Source organism: Otolemur garnettii, unplaced genomic scaffold (genome assembly GCF_000181295.1).
Source record: "Otolemur garnettii isolate 467f Iridium unplaced genomic scaffold, OtoGar3 scaffold00019, whole genome shotgun sequence".
Lineage (NCBI taxonomy): Eukaryota > Metazoa > Chordata > Mammalia > Primates > Galagidae > Otolemur > Otolemur garnettii.
Genome location: NW_003852414.1, coordinates 7184705 through 7191995, shown reverse-complemented (window position 1 = coordinate 7191995; position 7291 = coordinate 7184705).

The following is a 7291-nucleotide window of genomic DNA, read 5'->3' as shown; positions in this document are numbered from 1 at the left end:
AAAAAAAAAAAAAAAGAAAGAAAAGAAAAAACATACTCATAATCAGGTCTTCCTGCGGAAGGAACAGGTAGAGACTAAAGACTCCTCCACAGATGCCAAAGTAAAGAGTTTTAACCTTACCTCCCCCTTTGCTTTCTATGCCCCTTCATGGGGGGGGGGTCTGGGATTACCTCCAGGTGTGCCCTGTTTTTCTCAGACCTCTAACAACTACATCATGGACCCACCCTAGGGAAACTGAAAATTTGCTTTAGAGCAATGGGCCTCAAAAATTCTCTCGTGGAACAAGTTTTGCCACACTCGCATATCTAACAGTTTTCTTTCCTTTAGATCGACTCAGCTTTGAACATTACATTTATTTTAAAAGGAAACTTTAATGTCAGTATCATAAAGGGAAAACCAGAATTTGGTGTCCTTCCAGGAGCAGATTACAAACATCAGTTACTCCTTTGTCATCCGGGCCATGCCTTGCTGGTGGCCCCAGATAAGCACACTGTCTCCTTGGTGGAGGGCCGGGTTACTTCTGCCAGCAGCCTGGGGTGGGGCAATTTATGGAACAGAGGTTTGCTCAATGGACATCTTGCACCTTGAACAGGTTTGTGCTGAAGGAATAGAGAGGGGCTGATGGTGGCAAGTACTATCTCAGATGTTTGTACGTGCCATACTTGGGGAAACATTGCTCTAGCCTAGAGAATACTTCTTGAGATTTTATTCTTGGGGGAAAAGCCACAGGTTCCTGCGGGGACTGCTCTGTGGATACATGTATGAAGGAGCTGGAACGGGGGGTGGAGGCCTCCCTGAGCCTCCCATCAGTTGTCTGAAGGTGATTGTTTAATGTTGTAGTTCTCAGACTTGGTGGTTTCAGGGCCCATTTTACATCCTTAGTAATTATCAAGGACTCTAAAGAGCTTTTGTTTATGTGGATTTTATCTACTGATACTTACTAGGCTAGAAATTAAAACTGAAAAGATCTAAAAATACTTACGAATTCATTTAAAATAGCAAGAAACTAATTACATGGTAATAATGTTTTTGTTTTATTTTGTTGGAGAGAGGCTTTATTTTCTGTTGCAGAGAGAGAAAGTGGGTTCTTCTTAGTGGAGAACTTGGAGGAAGTACATCCCAGATAAAATCATGAAAGAAATAAAAACACAAGAGGTGTGAAAACAATGTGGAGAATGGCTGAAGCACGGGGTGTTGAGAAAAAAGACTAAATCACAAAGAAAAGAGAATCCTTGCAAAGAAGCTTGTACTTTGTGTGTTAGGCCACGGGAGCCATTGCAGTTTGTTGATATGAGGAGAGAGAGAATACAGTTAGTTTAACAATATTCTTCTCTAGGAATTCTTCCTTACGTATAAAATTCTTCCAAGGAGGCCAGGTGTGGTGGCTCACGCTTGTAATCCTATCACAATCCTGGGAGGCTGAGGCAGGTGGATTGCTTGAGCTCAGGAGTTAGAGACCAGCCTGAGCAAGAGCAAGACCCCATCTCTACCAAAAACAGAAAAACTAGCTGGGCATTGTGGCAGGTGCCTATAGCAAGGCTGAGGCAAGAGGATCACTTGAACCCAAGAGTTTGAGGTTGCTGTGAGCTATGACACCATGGTACTCTACCCAGGGCAATGGAGTGAGACTGTCTCAAAAAAACCAAAACCAGACAAACAAAAACTTCCCATAAGCTATCAATTTACTATCATTAATTTCTTAATACAGGTGGTATTATTCTCTGGCCAATAAACACTCTCGGGAGTAATGGAGATTCAAAATGATATGTTTTATTATCATCAAAGAAACACACTGAATTATTATCTTTGAGACAGAGTCTCACGCTGTTGCCCTGGGTAGAGTGCTGTGGCTGCATAGCTCACAGCAACCTCTAACTCTTGAGTTCAAGTGATCCTCTTGCCTCAGTTTCTCTATTTTTAGTAGAGACGGGGGTCTGGCTTTTTGCTCAGGCTGGTCTCGAACTCGTGAGCTCAAGCAACCCACCCACCTCGGCCTCCCACGATTACAGGCATGAGCTGCTGCGCCCAGCCCACTGAATATTTTTCATTAACCATCCCTTACTTCTGTCCTAGTGGTTTTAATCTTTTTTTAACATTTACAAAATAGTCGTTGTTTCTGTTTTTAATTTCAGATTAATATGAGGGTATGAATGATGAGGTTACTGTGTGTGCATTTCTAAGACAAAGTCCAAGTTGTAATTGAACTTAAAGGAAGGTATGCCATATACCTGTACATTGTACCTGTTTAAGGGGAACTCCCGTCCAACATTAGAATTACGGTTGAAATTGAATTACATTTATATATAAGAAATTTCTTTACAACATTGAGTTATTCTATCCAGGAAATTAAATGGCGTTCAATTTAGCAAATTGCTTTATGTCCTTCAGTAAATTCTTAAGGTGTTCTCAATGTAAGTCTTGACACTTCTATTAAAACATATTCATGGGTATTAAATGGAATGCTGTATAAAAATCTGTTTGTGATTATTAACCTCAATTAGAATAAAACTGTAAGGCAGATAGAAGTCTATGACTTTGATTTTTCTTCTGCACAATATTTGTGTTTTGCTTTACCTTGAAAGACAGAAGTTAAGGTACCACTCAAGGTTTACATAATAAACAAAATGCACCCAGACTTAAAGATAATTTTGTTTTGGCTAATATGGGTGAGCTCATTATCTACTCCCTTTTTCTGATTCATTAAATTTGTCTCCCTATTCAAGATAAAATATTTGACTATACACTAGACTGTATGCCTCCACCTGGGTCTTGGAAAATCATTAAGAAATAAGCTTCTTGAGTCTAACGCAAGATTCTCCAGTGATCACATGTATTAAAATCACTTGGTGGGCTTGTTAAAACAGAATTTGCATTTCAACAAGTTCCCAAGTGCAGGTGATGTTGCTAATCCAGTGACTATACATTGAGAACCACTGCTGTAATGTAATAACTACGGGAGACAAAGTCTAGTCACTTTGCTCAGAGATGGATGCAGGAGGTGATGGTAGCGAAAGCAACATAAATAGGAGCTCTGATCACAGTAAGAATTATGATGTTTGGCATTATATTCCTTTAAAACTATGATTTCTTTTTCTCCAGCTTCAGGTTTGATTCACATCCCATACACACTTTTAGTTTTTCAATTAGGATACAAGTTGTAACCTTTAATTTGACTTCTGCTATGATCTAATTATTTCCTCATGTTTTAAAAAACTGGCAAGTGTTTTTGATTCACTCATGTATTCATTCACTCAACAATTATTTACTGAGCATCAACTATGAGCCACATTCTTGGGATATGCCAGAGAGCAAAAGAGGTACTGAATTCTACCCTCATAAAGCTGTTAGGGCAGGAGATAGACAAGAAATATAATGCAAAAAGGATGGGTTGACTTAAGATGAGGATGACTATTGAACAGGTTTAGGGTTGAAGGTCAAAAGTTTGGTTTTTATCTCTTTATTTTTTGCAGTTTTTTGGCCGGGGCTGGGTTTGAATGTGCCACCCTCGCCATATGGGGCCCTACTCCTTGAGCCACAGGTGCTGCCCATCTGGTTTTTGGATGTTTTGGTTTTGAGAAGTTTATTTGACATTCATGCAGAGATGTTGAGAAGACACAGGCATCTGGATTTCAGGAAAGAATCAAGTCCACCTCTAAATTTGGGAGTTGTCAGCAAATAGGTAGTTTAAAAAGCCATGAAACTGGATAAGATCCCTAAGATGTATATAGATAAAAAAAAAAAAAGGCAGTCTGCCCTGGGGCCCTCCAGTGTGTGGGGGACAGGTCTGGGAGAATATCAAACCAGTAGATAAAATTGTTCTTAAATAGACCTTAAAATGCCCACTGCAAGGTCATAGAAATGCAGCTGATTTCTGTATGTTTACCTGTATCTTGTGACACTGCAGTATTAATGCTAGTATTTTTTGTGGATTTCAGTTGGTTATGGGACATAATCCTTTTATGTGCTTCTGGATTCACTTTCGTGGAGGATCTGTGCATGTATATGGATATTGTTCTGTAGTTGTATTTCCCTGTGATGTCTGTCTGATTTTGGTGCTAAGATATTGTTGGCATCATAAAATGAATTAAGAAGTTTTCCCTCTTCCTCTGTTTTTGTAAGAGCTTGAGAAGCATTGGTATTTTTTATTTCATTTTATTTTTTGAGACAGAGTTTCACTTTGTTACCCTCAACAGAGTGCTGTACCATCATAGCTGACAGCAACCTCAAACTCTTGGGCTTAAGTGATCCTCTTGCTTCAGCCTCCAGAGTAGATGGGACTACAGGTGCCTGTCACAATGCCTGGCTATTTTTAGAGATGGGGGTCTTGCTTTTTTTTTTTTTTTTTTGAGACAGAAGTTTCAAGCCATTGCCCTGAATAGAGGGCAGTCACATCCTAGCTCACAGCAACCTCCAACTCTTTGGCTCAAGTGGTCCTCTTGCTTCAGTTTTTCTATTTTTAGTAGAGACTAGGTCTTGCTTTTGCTAAGGCTGGTCTTGAACTCCTGAGCTCAAGCTATCCACCCTAGTCAGCCTTCCAGAGCGCTAGGATTACAGATGTGAGCCATTGAGCCCAGCCTGACGGGCATTTTTAAAAAAAGTTTGAATTCACCAGTGAAGCCACATAGTCTGAGCTTTTCTTCAAAGTTTCATTAGTGATTCATTTTTTTACTACTATTGTTATAAGTTTAGCTACTTATTGAGTCAGTTTTGATAGTTCATGTCCTTCTAAAAATTCATCCATTTCATCTAGGTTATTTAGTTAGCATACAATTGTTAATTCAGATGTTGAAACTTAACGACCAATGTGATGGTATTAAGAGATGGGACCCTTAAGAGATGATTAGATAATGAGGGTTCCTCCTCTTAAGAAAGGAATTAGGCACCTAGTTCCTCATGAGGAACTTCGTCCCTTTTGCCTTTCTGTGTTCCACCATCTGAGAACACACCATTCCTCCCCTCCTGATGCAGCGTCAATCAATCAAGTGTCCTACTGGAAGCACAGCAGCCCATACCAGACAACCAAACCTGCCAGTGCCTCAATCTTGGACTTCTTTGCCTCCAAAACTGCAAATTTCTGCTCCTTATAAATTAACCAGTCTTGGGTATTCTGTTACAGTAGCACAAACAAATTAAGACTCTACCCTTTCACTTTCAACACATTTGTGTTTTGGTTATAAAGTGAGTCTTTTGTAGACAAAACCTAGTTAGAACATTAAAAAAAAATTTGTTCTGCCAGTCTCTCTACCTGTTAATTGGGAGTTTACAGCATTACATTCAATGTTATTAGTAATAAGAAAGAGTTGTCATTTTAAATTTGCTTTCTCTGTGTCTTGTCTGTTTTGACACTCAATTCCCCCACTATTGCTTTCTTTTATGTTAGATATAATAAATCTCTCCTTCTGGGATTCCCATCATAGATAACAGATATATCATTTTGATTCCCTTCTCATAATTTTTAGTTATTTTCTTAGTAGCTGCCCAAGGAATTACAATTATCGCTTTACTTAGAACAATCTATTTCAGATAAATAACAATTTAGTTTCAATAATATACAAAATTCTTGCTCCTATAACTTCATCCTTTCTTGTATTTATTCATAATTTTTTCTTGTACTTGTCTTTAAAATCATAAAGGAGAAAAGTTACTAGCCAAAAATATAGTAATACTGACTTTCATATCAACCTATTTAGTTAACTTTACCAGTTATTTTAATTTCTTCATTTAGACTGGAGTTATTGTCTCGTGTCCTTTCATTTAAAGCTGTAGAACTCCTTATGGTATTTCTTCTAGAGCAGGTCTACTAGTGACACACTCTTGAGTATTTATTGGTGAATGTGTTAATTTCTCTTTCACTTTTGAAGGATAGTTTTGCAGGACATAGAATTCTTGGTAGACAGTTTTTTTCTTTTCAGCACTTTGAATATGTCAACCCACTGCCTCCTGGTCTCCAAGGTTTTTAACAAGTCACCTGTTAATCTTACTGGGGATCCCTTGTATGTGAGGAGTCACTTCTCTCAAGATTCTGTCACTGACCTTTGATAGTTTAACTATAATGTGTCTTGGTGTGGGTTTTTTGAGTTTATCCTATTTAGGGTTCATCTTTAACATCTAGATTCATATGTTTCCTAATGGGAAGTTTTTGACCATTATTTCTTCAAATATATATATATATTTGCAGTTTTTGGCTGGGGCCAGGTTTGAACCTGCCACCTCTGGTATATGGGGCCAGTGCCCCACTCCTTTGAGCCACAGGTGCCACCCCAAACATTTTTTTCTGCTCTTTTGTCTGTTTCTTCTCCTTCTGGGATTCCCATTATGAGAATCTTGGTATGCTTGATGGAGCCCCCCAGGTTTCTTAGGCTCTGTTCATTTTTTTTCTTTCCCTTTCCTTTCTGTTCCTCAGATTGGATAATCTTAATTACCTATCTTGAATTCTGTTGATGCTTTCTTCTGACTTCTCAAGTTTGCTGCTAAATCCTTCTTGTGAATCTTTAATTTCAGTTACAATACTTTTCAACTCCATCATTTCTATTTGGCTTCTTTTTATAATTTCAATCTCTTTATGGATATTCTCTATTTGGTGAGACACTGTTTTCCTGATTTCCTTTAGTTGTTTGTCCATGGTTTCATTTAGCTCTTCTAGCATTTCTTTTTTTTTGAGACAGAGCCTCAAGCTGTCCCCCTGGGTAGAGTGCTGTGGCATCACAGCTCACAGCAACCTCCAACTCCTGGGCTCAAGCGAGTCTCCTGCCTCAGCCTCCCAAGTATCTGGGACCACAGGCGCCTGCCACAATGCCCGGCCATATTTCGGCTGCAGCCGTCATTGTTGTTTGGCGGGCCCAGGCTGGACCCAAACCCGCCACCCTAGGTGTACGTGGCTGGCACCTTAGCCACTTGAGCCACAGGTGCTGAGACTCTTCTAGCATTTCTAAAAGAGTTGGTAACTCTCTCTCTTCAGATTTGGCTAGTATGTCCAATATCTATGCTTCTTCAGGGGTCATTTCTATTAATTTTTTTTTTATTCCTATGTATAAAAAACCATTCCTGTGTACTTAAGTTTTCCTGCTGACTTCAAGATTCTTTGCTTAAAACACAGCATTCTAAGGCCAGGTGTGGTGGCTCATATCTGTAATCCCAGCACTCTAGGAGGCCAAGCTGGGTGGATTGCTTGAGCTCAGGAGTTCAAGGCTAGCCTGAGCAAAATGAAACCCTGTCTCTAAAAAGTAGCTGGGAATTGTGGAGGCACCTGTAGTCCCAGCTACTAGGGAAGCTGAGGCAAGAGGATAGCTTG